The sequence below is a fragment of the Elephas maximus genome, chromosome 2, assembly GCF_024166365.1.
Source record: "Elephas maximus indicus isolate mEleMax1 chromosome 2, mEleMax1 primary haplotype, whole genome shotgun sequence".
Taxonomy (NCBI): Eukaryota; Metazoa; Chordata; class Mammalia; order Proboscidea; family Elephantidae; genus Elephas; species Elephas maximus.
The window spans coordinates 138,338,640-138,351,726 of NC_064820.1; the positions used below are offsets into that span (position 1 = coordinate 138,338,640).

Consider the following 13,087-nt stretch of genomic DNA (forward strand, 5'->3'; position numbering starts at 1 on the left):
ATCTCATCTGCATGTGAAAGCTGGACAATGAAAAAAGATGACAGAAGAAGAATTGACACTTTTAATCGTGGTATTGTCAAAGAACACTGAATATACTGTGGACTGACAGAAGAACAAACAAATCAGCCTTAGAAGGAATAAACCTGAAATGTTCCTTAGAAGTGAAGATGGCCAGACTTCATCTTGTTTAGTTTGAACATGTCATTAGGAAAGACTAATCTCTCGAGAAGGACATCATGTTTGGTAGAGTGTCAGGGAAAATGAGGAAAAATGCTCAATGAGATGGACTGACCTTAACGATGGTCTCAAACATATCAAAGATCGTAGGCTGGGCAATGTTTCTTTCTGTTATGCATAAGGCCATCATGAACCGTAGCCAACCCAATGAAACTAACAACAACAACCTGATGTTTATTGAATAAACACTGAATAAAAACATACGAAAAAGAGTAAAGAAAGCAACATTAAGTAATGCGGAACAAAAGGGAAGAGCTATAAGCAGTAGTTCTCTACCAGGGGCAACTGTGCCCCTAAGGGGACATTTGGAAATATCTGGAAACATTTTTGGTTGTCCCACTGACATTTTTCCTTGCTAACAGCATCAGTTAGATATCATCAATTATTATCTGGGTAGAATCCAGGGATGCACAACAATGTACAGGTCAGCCCCCCCAAAAATAATTACCCAGCCCAAAATGTCGATAGTCCTGATGTTGAGAAGCCTTGAGCTAGAGATTAAAGATAAAGAGAAATGGATGGAAGCAGATCAAGTTCAGCCACTCTTCTGCTCAAAACCTTCCAAAGGCTCCCCGTTTTACTTTGAGTATAAGTCAAATCCTTCTGACAAAATCTCCCCATGCCCCTCTGGCTGTATCTACTACTACTCTTCCCCCTGTTTAGACACTGCTGCTGTACTGGCCTCCTTGCTCTTCTGCAAATATACAGGATACTTACCCACCATAGGACCCTTGGACTGTCTATTCTTGCAACTGGATATGTGCTCCCCTTGATACTAATAAGGAGGTCTGATGGTACAATGGTTAAGCACTCAGTTGCTATCAAAAAGTTGATGGTTGGAACTCACCAGCACTCCCTGGGATAAAAGACTTGGCAATTTGCTCCCGCAAAGAGTACATCATTTGAAACCCTATGGGGCAGCTCTACTCTGCTGTATAGGGTCATTACAAGTCACCATCAACTCGACAGCACAAAACAACAACAGATACCTATACAGCAGCTTACTCCTTCATCTTCAACCTTTTCCTCCAATGACACTATGCCACTTCTCAGCAAGGCCTAATCTGCATCACCCTATTTAAAATCACTCCTCCTCCCATCACTGCTCATTCCTTTATAATCAGCTATTATTTCATAGCACTTGTCACATTCTAATTGATATATTTTGGTATTTATCATGCTGATCTGTCTTCCCTACACCCTGCGCACCTGGAATGTAAGGGCCATGAAGAAATTGTGTGTTTCATTCTCCCCTATAGTACCTAAAACTAAGATAATGCCTGGCATCCCCAACCAGAAAAGACAGTTACCATCAAGTCAATTCCTATTCAGGGCAACCCCACGTGTGACATGTAGAACTATGCACCACAAGGTTTTCAATAGCTGATTTTTTTTTTTTTTTTTAGAAAAAAGATTACCAGGCCTTTTCTATGAGGCGCCTTTGGGAGGACTCAAACTCTAACCTTTTGTTTAGCAGCTCAGCTCATTAACTGTTTGCATCACTCATGATTCCTGTCTGGCATACAGTAGGTGCTAATTAAGTATTTGTTGAATAAATTAATAAAGAGGCTCAGAAAAATTCAAATAACAAAAACAATAATGAAAAATATGCATACAGTGATCACTTTGTACATGGAATAATATTGTAATTTTATTATCATCATCATCATTTCAAGGAGGAAATTAAAGAAGAGAGAGATTAAGTAATATGCCCAATATAACACAGCTAGTTGGTGGCATTTTACTTGGATCCCTAATCAATACTTATAGAAACGGCAGTCAAGATATCAAAGGACTCATTGCATTAGAAAAATCTGTTGCAAAAGACCTCTTTAAAGTGTTAAAAAGCAAAGATGTCTCTTTGAAGGCTAAGGTGCACCTGACCAAAGCCATGGTGTTTTCAATCACCTAATATGCAAGTGGAAGCTAGACAATGAATAAAGAAGACCAAAGAAGAATTGACACCTTTGAATTACGGTGTTTGCAAAGAATACTGAATATACCATGAATTTCCAAAACAATGAACAAATATGTCTTGGAAGAAGTATAAACAGAATGCTCCTTAGAAGCAAGGATGGCAAGATTTCATCTCACATACTCTGGACCTGTTATCAGGAGGCACCAGTCCCTGGAGAAGGACATCATGCTTGGTAAAGTGGAGGGTCAGTGAAAAAGAAGACCCTCAATGAGATAGATTGACACAGTGGCTGCAACAATGGGCTCAAGGATAACAACAATTGTGAGGATGGTGCAAGAACGGGTAGTGATTCTTTCTGTGTACATAGGGTCATTATGAGTCAGAAATGACTCCACCACACCTAAAAACAACAAGTTAGTGGCAGAGCTGGAATTGGAATCAAAGCATTTGGATCTTAACCTTCTACACTATGCTGCCTTACTGTAAAACTCAGCCTAAAAATTCTCCTATGGTTAAAAAAAAGAGATAATTCCAAAAACATTAAACTATGCAATAAAGGAATAATCAGACTTTATTCTACATAGGATTAAATACAAATAAACTTAGCTCTTATGTTTGGACTTTATAATTATGAAGTATTTTCAATTAATTATGAATTTGCTATAGTGTTATCACTATAATCAAAAGAAAATAGTTGTCTTTTGCAAATCTGTTATATTTTTGTCAGATAGCTTATTCAAATTAAATTAAAACTACAAATCATACATCTGTAAAATACTGATCGTCTTAAAGTATGTAAAACATTAACGTCTTATTTTAACAAATTTTAAAGAGAACAGTAACTCATTTGCTGACTGTTTTCAAATGTATTCCCATTTCTTTGGCAACAAAGGTTGTCCTTGGGAGAGACTGGTTTCATAAAAGTAACTTCTGGTATTAGTAATATGTGTTGAAATTTTAGAATATATTAAAATATCCCTAAGAATAATATTCTACAGTGGAATAAGAAAACAACAGATGTTTGAATTTGAAAGGCTTGTTCTCACTTCCCCAAACTACACTGTATCATTACAGGAATTACTACACATCTTATTAAGCAGAGTTTAGAATGTATTAAGTAGAGAAAAATCAATTAATATAGATAGAAAGATTAATGTTTCTTCCATCTTTGTATTCTATATGTAACTGGTACAGCCCTTTACACATTCTACATGGCTGTAGAGTAACCTATCACACCCTACTAGAGGTGATATTGACTCTACTAGAGATGGAAGTTCCTCAAGGGTATATCCTTATTATTCATTCTTCACAGTCTTCAGTACCATGTCTTACTCATATCAATAATTAAATAAATCTTTATTAAGTAAATTTCATGAATTAATGTCACACAGAAGAACTCAGGAAAATAACTGAACAAAGCAAAGCGAATGTAGCCCTGGAATCATTTCTAAGAAGAGAAAACACAATTTACAATGACCTCTGGAAAGAGTGTGTCCTTCTTTGTTGTGATATATTCTGGCACACATCATAAGAAACAATGAATGAAACAATTAAGCTTGAGACACATGACCATTCTACAGATTTTAGGAAGAATGTCACACACACATATACTTTCTGTTTGAGATTATGTCTACCAGAGTCCCTCTAAGAGAAGGAAATTACTGATAAGCTGCCCATTTGCTCCGCCCAAAAAACTTGTTGTCGTCAAGTTGATTCTGACTCATAGTGACCCTACACAACAGAGCAGAACTGCCCCATCGGGCTTCCAAGGGGCAACTGAAGGATTTGAACTGCCGACCTTTTGGTTAGCAGCAGAGCTCTTGAACCACTGTGCCACTAGTGCTCAGTAGAATAAAAAACCATTAGATTATAGCCATCGATATTTCTTTTTTTTTTTTTTTTTCTTTCTATACAGCCAGGACGAGTGATTGGGTCTCAACCAATTAGCTGAAAATTAAGTTAAAAAAAAAAAAGGAAGCAATCATTTGTTTTGTCTCTTCACCTGGTCAATCCCACCCACCCAAGATTCCCTCAACATGTACAAAACTTTATGTTTATATGAGCTTGTGTTACAGGTGAAACGTCTACAACTTTTATCATATTCTCAAAGGGGCCTGTGACACAGGTAAAAAATAATAATAAGAGCCACAGATGCTAGAAGGCTATTGGTTTGGCCAATATTTTTTAACCAGGTATTTGTCTGTCACAGAACCATATATTTGAAACTTGGGATGAGAACTGATGTTCTGAAAGGGACAATACACATCTGTTAGCTTTTCTGGCACTAGAGAAGAGAACCTGTTAAAAGTCATCAAATTTGCTTTCCCAGTTGTGGCATATGTTATCCGTAGTTTAAAGTCTATTTATGGCATGTCAAATACCATAATAACTGACTGAATGGGCATGGGTATGTAATCTGACTCACTTTGATTATTCTACAAGTAAACATTTATCTTAAATATCAAAACATCAAAGCAGAAGGAGGGAAAATAAAGATCATAAATATAAGTTCTGTCCTACCAATGTCAATATTTCCTACCAGACCATGGGCTCTGGGAGCTAATTCCTTTGGAAGCTCCATGTCCTCCCTTCCATGCCTAGAGAAAAAATAGCTAACTCTACGTAAGGCAGCATCTGTCCAGAGCTGACAGACCACCTTGTAAGCTTACTTTGATTTGGCCTCTAATCTGATATGTCTTCTTATTTTCTCATTTAAATTAATAGTACTTTTTGGCTCTTGCTTATAGCTGAAATACTGCTGAATTGGGTCCCCAGGTCCTATAGGAAATCTTAATTCAGAGTGGTTCTTCCTAATGAACTTTCAATATTATAAAAATATTTCTGTCCATATTAAACTGGGAGAAAAACGTGAAACAAACAGAATTTTAGAATAAGGCCATTTTTTGTACTCCTTTTATATGGGGGAGGGGGTGGTTTACAACCAACAGCACTAAATTTAATATAAACAATCTAATGATAAAATATGTGTGACACCATTATCCAGTTCACTAATTTTATGCTTGGTAAAGAATTCAACAAGCTCCTCTATTCATCAGTCATAACAAAAAGTGAAACAGCTGCCAACCTCCAAACATCTCAGAAAACTTAAGGATAGTGCCTCCTGTGTAAGGTAACTGTATAACAACGAAAGATAATAAAAGTACTCCAAATTATTGTTATCCGTTTGAAATAACTGCATTCAATCCTAGATATCAGCAAGCATCCATATTAGTTGTTCCTTATGTTCTAAGTCATAATACAAACAGCTACATAACATTTTTATTAACACCTTTGTTGAAGACTAAATAGGTTAAACATACTTCATAAAACCATTGCCATTAAGGCAATTACAACTCATAGCGACACTGTAGGACAGATAGGATGGTCCCATAGGGTTTCCGAGGAATGGCTGGTTGATGGTTGGCAGCCATAACTCTTAACCACTGTGCCACCAGAGCTCCAAATGTAATTCATAACAGAATTTATTTACTCGTGAGATGCAATTTGCAAGGTTTAATTTACTTATTTAATTTTGCCTCATATCTGCTGCCTGAAGTTAAGTGCAACCCATTAAAAAAAAAGATGACTATTACCACGTAGCTATAATAAACTACACAGGAAGCTTTAAATTCACTTGAAATTAAAGAGAGTAAAATTTTGTAAAAACTATCTGGAAAACAATATGGCAAATAGATCATGAACTTTAAAACTTTCACATCCTTTGACTTATAGGAAAACGTAAAAAAAGAAAAAAAAGTTTTTGGAAAAGCAATAGAGCTCTGTGGTTAAATGCCTGGTACTAATGCCCCACGTCCCCACTTACGAATCGAGCAGGTGACATAACCTCTCCAGCCTCTGTTTCCTTATTTGTAAAATCGGATAACAATAATACTATCTTCATATGTCTGTTTTAAAGCTTAGAAAATTTAACATTCAGAAGTGCATCGGCAGAGTCAGACATGTCTGTGTAAGCTACTATTTATGATTGCCAAACTGTTCTTTTCAGTGATATTTAGTAAGCAAAAAAACATGGAAATAAATAGAATGTCCAATACTAAGGGAAGATTAAAGTAACTTATAGCAGATCCATGGGTTGGTTATAATATAATATTATTCAAGAAAGCAGAAAACAAAATTGCATATGATTTCATAATTTTATATGAATTTCATCTATGGTAAAATGTGCACAGGGAAAGACAGAAAGGAGGAAATAAAGCAAAACATTTACCTACTTGTGTGGTATTAAGAACTGTTTTCATTTTCTTCTTTATACTTATTTTAGATTTTTCCAATCTTTCTATAATATTCATACACTGTATTACTTCTGAAATCAGAAAAAGGAAACTTGTTCTTTTAAAATACAGTACCCTCTGTTGTTCATTAACCTTGCATTTGCAGCGATGTCTGTTATGCACATTTCAGTCAGAAATGAATCAGCGGTCTGTTCGATCTAATCAACTTGAATATTGCTCCCTGATTCTTAAAAACTGCCTATGAAATTTTTCATGAACTAGCTCTATAGAAGTTTCTGTAGTTTAATTTGTTTGGGAAATGTGTTATATTCAAGCTTGCATTTCTCTATCTTTCCCTATATTTTGATTTAAGTACCTATGATCCTCAGAGCAGCAAGGGTGGAAAAAACATAATCCAGGTAACAATGAAACCCTCTACATTGGTTTTATTATCTATTACTTCACTGTTGCCTGAAGCACACTGTCTATTACTTTAAGACTGCTTGAATTTCTTATCAGCTAATTCTCTGAGTCTAGAAGAGTTTACTGGGTTCAAAATAGAGGAATAGTGAAAGATAGTTATTGGCTATCTCTATTTTCTCAGAATCATTCTTCTCTTTCAATAACATATTAAGGCATCATGCTTTAAAAAAAAAAAGAAAAATTAAAAAGTATTTTAGCATTTGTTAAAAGTACCTCAATTTGTGGAAGTGAGCTTATTGTATTGAGTGGTAAAAGTATAGCTATTGCAACAAACGAATAAACCGTTAAATTCCATTCATTCACCACTTTAAAACTCTGGAAATATTCCAGAGATGATTCTCTATAATTTGTTCTAGTTAAGGAGTTTTATATGTATGGACTCATTCACCAAAAAATATTCAGCAGGATTTCCCAGAGCAATAAACTACAGAAATTCAAACGGATAAGTCATTTAAAAAGAGGAAAATACTTAAAAAAAAAAAAAAATTTGCTTTTGTATTTTCATCATCCCCAAGTAGGATCATATTCTGTTGCTTTTAAAACTCAGCATATTAAAGTTTAATTTATTTTGGAGACCTGGTGGGTGCAGCCATTAAGCACTCAGCTGCTAACCGAAAAGTCTGCTAACCTATAGGTCTGTGGTTCAAACCCACCAGCCACTCAGTGGGCGAAACATGTGGCAGTCTACTTCCGTAAAGACTGCAGCCTTGGAAACCCTATGGGGCAGTTCTACTCTCTCACACAGCATCACTATGAGTCGGAATCTACTTGACAGCAATAGATATCAAGTATATGACTCTTATGGTTGATTTCTGTCCCATAAAAGGCATGCTTAAGTCCTAACTCCCAGTAGCTGTGAATGTGACCTTATTGGAAATAGGGCCTTTGAAGGTGTAATTAGTTAACATGAAGTCATACTGGACTAGGGTAGGCCTTAATCAATATGACTGGTGTCCTTATTAAGAAGAGAAGATGAGAAAGAGAGGGAAGATGGCCATGTGAAAACAGAGGCAGAAATTGGAGTTATAGTTCCGTGAGCCAAGGAACACCGGTGGCTACCAGAAGCTAGAAAAGGAGGATCTTCTCCTAGAGACTTGGAAACAGCAAGTTCTTGCCTACATCCGGACCTCCTTCTTCCAGTCTCCAGAACTGTAAGAGAATAAATTTCTGTTGTTTTAAGATATTCACTTTGAGAAATTTTGTTACAGCAGTCCTAGAAAACTAATACAATGAGGACGTGCTTTCCCGCCATGGACACCAGCCATTCAGTGATTGAGGGCACTGACAACTCATTAACTGGTTCCTTCATGAAAGTTAACCAAAACCAAACCAAACTCATTGCTGTGGAGTCGATTCTGACTCATAGCAACCCCACAGGGCAGAGCAGAACTGCCCCACAGGGCTTCTAAGCAGAGGCTGGTGGATTCAAATTGCTGACATTTTGGTTAGCAGCTGAGCTCTGAGCCACTGTGCCACCAGGGCTACTCGTGAGAGTTATGTCTACTCAACCTCATTTAAGCAAGAAAGGTCCAGCAATCTGCTTCTGAAAGATCACAGCCTTGAAAACCCTACAAAGCAGTTCTACTCTGCCCACATGTAGTTGTCATGAGTCAGAACTGACTTGACAGCAATGCATTTGGTTTTATCAGTAAACTTGAAGTTGCACATACTCTTGACCTATGAATTTCAGCAATTCCACTCCTGGGATGGCCTTGAAGAAACTCGTAATCCCATGCTTAAGAGTTTCTGTTCACAAATGCAGGATTGTGTGTAATATCAGAAAACTGAAAACAGCCCAAATGTTAATCATCAGGAAAATGGAGAAATAAATGTGGAATACAGCAGAATATCACTCATCAGTAAAAAATAAAATAAAAATATTAAAAGCATCCATTGAAGTTGGTTAACCCATATAGTCTTCTTGTTACTTAAATTCATAAAATGAAACATTATGAAAAAAAGGTCAAGGTTCTCATCCATCTAACTGAAAGAGAATCCAGCTAAAAAAAAAAAAAAAAGCAGCAATAAATTTTGTTTCCAAATAAAAGGCTGTTTATTACAGATTTCAATCTCTCTCTAACCAACAAGAGCTGTGATCTCATATTGTCACCAACATTTGAAACAAGACAGTTTACCAGAGAATTCTTCATTTAAAAAAAAAAAAAAAGTCAGATTATTCGAGAACTATTTTTAAAAAGCAACATCTCCTTTTTCTACATTTCTTGGTAAAAATGGATCACCCCAAACCTTCTATACCAGGCATGGTTAATTTTATCCCTAAAACTCTGGAGTTTTATCACGACTTCCCCCTCCCTCCCCCTTTCTGGATGTGTAGAAAAAAGTAAGATAGGATAATCTTATGTTACGATGCTATTTCCTATTAATTCTTTCTCCCCCTCTGCCTCTTCAAATCTTATTCACATTTCAAAGGGAGATTCAAAAGTCCTCCTTGTGACTCTCCATTCCCCTAAAGGACTTAGCCTTCATGGAAATCTGCCATACTTAGTTATATGGATATAGAGGTATATAGATTTAGTTATACTGACATATGGTCTATCATATGTGACATTGATCCATTTGTGTTAATCATGACTATCTGAATAAATTTTAAGTTTCATAAAATTCATATCTTACCACCTTTTTAAACTTCTGCTCTCCTCACCAAAGGCTTACCATACCACTAAGTATAGTAAATAATGGTTTATATAAATTAATATATGCTCATTCTTATTCTCAATTCTGTTTTCTCTTACCACACGGATTTAGATCTCAGTGAGAGTGACATTAAAAGCAGTAATGCCTTTTTATTTATACCACTGGTATTGAAAGACAGGATAAATGCCTCCCAAACCAAGCTTTTGAGCTCACCGAGACCAGAAACTACAACTTACTCTTCTTGGTAACAATAAAAAGATGGTATAGTACTTGGCACAAAGTTGGTGCTGAACAAACATGCTGAATTATATGCAAGGCTTTTCTACTACAGTATAAAGAATGATGAGGCCCATATTATTCTGAAAAGTGAAGTTAGTTGAGCTTCTATTAAATTCTGAAGGCAGAATAAAACTGCCCTTCAATTTTCTAGGAATCCTGTTCCTCCTCTTCCAATATCTAGACCTTCGACCTTCTCTAATCCTTTCATTCTCAGTGGAGAGAGTGCTAAAGCAGATGCTTTCCAAATTTAAACTAATGCTTAACCCTAAATAACCAATCAGAAAAAGATACTCATAATGTCACCTTTTCTTGCTGGACAGACTAGGGTTTTGTTAGTAATTATTAAAAGGATACCAGCTGTTATGTTTGAATCTACCTGAATTTCCAGATGACTAAAATCCAGAAAGCTTCTACAAAGAAAAACAATTTCAAAATAACCCCAAATGAAAGTCCAATATTCTTGGCACATTGTTTATCCAAGATAAAGAACAGAATATTCAAAAAATAGTACTTCATTTTCTTTAGAATGAAAAAGCAGAAAAGAAAAACAAATACCATATGGTAACTGACATAGTGATCTTGCCATAATCACTTTTTTCTTTTTAATTTCTGTTTTGAGTTAGTAACAGCTCTCAGCTAATTTATATAGAAATATATTATGGCCTAAAAGCATGTCATTGCCAATAAAGAAATTAGAGTTCTAAATATAACAGTTTATATTTAATATTTAATATGTACAATTATAAACTGTCAGGATATGAATGTGACAACTAATGAATTAAATAGCAACATTTATATTCACAAGTCATAGGTGTATAGATCATCAAGCTTTGTAATTTATAAAGTATTCAGTTACTCCCTCATTCAAAGCTACATCAAAGACATGCTCAGTCACATATGTAGTATTATCTTAAAAAAGACAAATGCTGGACAACTTCAAGATGTCATAGGTTAAACATGTGCTACAAATATTTTGTTCTCAAAATAACTCTAGTTCAGATTATAGAAATGGCCAACGTTTTGAGATTCATAGTATATTCAATTCCAGGCGCAAACTCAGTATGATGATACCCACACAAAAGTTAATTAACCTTCTCATTACATCATTTATCATTCATAAATTTCAGGCTTACACTGAGATTACTACCTAAACAAGCATTGGTAGCCAATCAAAGGTTCCAAAGCATCAAGTCAAAATTTTCTCTCTAGATCCCGTTTACTAGAAGGCAGATCTTTTCATCTCCTTGGTTGCCTGTTATCTATGCTTTTCTATTCCTTTTACAAGATACTTGACTTTTTTTTCCCCCATAAAAAATCCTCTAGTAAATGAGACATGGATAGAAAGAGTGAAAGGGTGAGAGGGAGAGCCACTGACTCCCAGATTTACATCTTTGTGATTCCAACCAAGAGCAGCAGGGGGGTTAAAAGTTTCACTACAGAGGGACCTGATCTCTAGATGTCTACAGTATGATGATGCAAAGCAGAACAAATGGCATGTGCAGTTTCTCATCATTTATTCTATCCAAAATAAGGAGTCGAATTACACATCATAACATAAGGAAGTATGTGTCCAAAGAGGAAGAAGCTTATTGAGGACATTTCTCTTAATCTCAACCTCTGAAGTCGGTAAACATATGACTCTGCTGCAGGTTTTCCACATTCCCCACCACCTTAGAAACCCAACAACTATATGGCACAATCCTACCAAAAGGACATGCTCAAATATGTTTTTTTTTAATAGTCCATAATGTTTCAGATGAAAACAGCTTCTCAAAGATGTCAAGTAAAAGAATAACAAAGAGGAACTGCATCTTTAGACTTGAATTTCAAAGCCTAACCCTTCCAACTGTCAACCAGTTGTGTAGCAGTGATCCTAGAGAAACCCTGCAAATACAGACAAGTTTTTTCCCCGCATCTCTATGAACCAGCACTCTCAGGACCTCAGTAGTAATTACATTCTGTCTGCGGAGCAACCTAAAGGAATGACATTTGCCACCAGCAGACCGAACCTTGCAGACGAATAGGGCATTTTAACAGACTTGCATTTAAGTAACAAATGCTGAGTTCAGTTCACAGAGGTAATGAGGGATTGGGGTACTCTTTACTCATAGCTGCACTGGAAATTGGAAGAGAATGTTAATCTCTAGAGGCCAGACATCCAAATAACCCTCAATCTCCTCTCCATTGGCCTTAGAAACAGTATTACAATTTTGAATCTTGACTATGTTCCATCCCTTCCCTTCACCTGTGGCCACCACCACCTTTGAAATTACAATCTTAGTTCTCGTCCATCTGGGGGTACAAGACTTCTCACCGAGAACCACACCTGGCACCGGTTCGGTAGCGGAACATCGCGCGCCGGGCTCGGCCACCAGCTCCGCGGCGCCACCAGCTGCCAGCCGGTCTCGCGGGGAACCCCACCCCATCCAGCCGGGCCCCTCTGCCTTCTCCCGGAACCGCCGCCCGAGTTAAACTGCCTCAGCCCGGCCACTGGCTCTTCTTTCCATCCGAATCACCGGGAAACACGGGATTACTGGGGGCTGGGAAACTATCCCAGTTCCAAAGAGACAGGACTCAAGTGGCAAGACCCAGGGAGCGCGCACGACACACACACGCACACACCCGCGCTGGCGTGCCCCTCTTCCCAGGTTCAATGCCAAGTGGAGACAGGATGGAAGGAAGGAAGGAGGTGGGGTGGCGAGAAGACTCGGAGTTGCTTGGAGCCTCGTGGGGAGGGGGTAAGGGATGCTTCAGGAACTGCTAAAGTGAGAAAGTCCCAGACCAGCGCCACATCCCGAGGGCTGGGCTCTCCTGTCAGCAGGCTGTGTCGCCTTCCTTCCTGCGAGGCTCCGGAGTTGGGAGGGAAGCCGGAGCTGAGCTCCCCAGGCTGCCCTCCTCGGCCTGGCTCGGGGCCCGGAACCCGGCCCCCCTTCAGCCCCAGGTTGGGGAGACTGCCAGGCAAAGAGCGGACTTGCCAAAGGGCTCAGGGGGAGCAGAAGGCAGGAGAGGAGCATCGTGCAAGCTCCAGCCGGGCTGCTCATTTCTTCCTTTTCAGACACACCCCCAGTTACCCAACACACACACACACACACACACACACACACACACACACACACACACACACACTACACACAGACGTGCGCGCCTTCACCCCTCCCACTACGCCCAGGTCAATCGATTAAAACACTAGTTGATTTCTTCCAGATTAAAAAAAGAAAGTGCAACAACTCTTCTCAGGAGTCGCCAGGGCAAAGAAAGTCCGTGTGCAGTCGTCTTTCCATAG

The 13,087-nt window shown here is 37.9% G+C and overlaps 1 protein-coding gene across 2 annotated transcripts in view; it reads right to left on the reverse strand.

Annotated features, from left to right (window-relative positions):
• The window catches only part of PRR16 (proline rich 16), a 255,749-nt gene that overhangs the window by 242,204 nt on the left and 458 nt on the right, over nt 1–13,087 (reverse strand). The window lies entirely within an intron of this gene.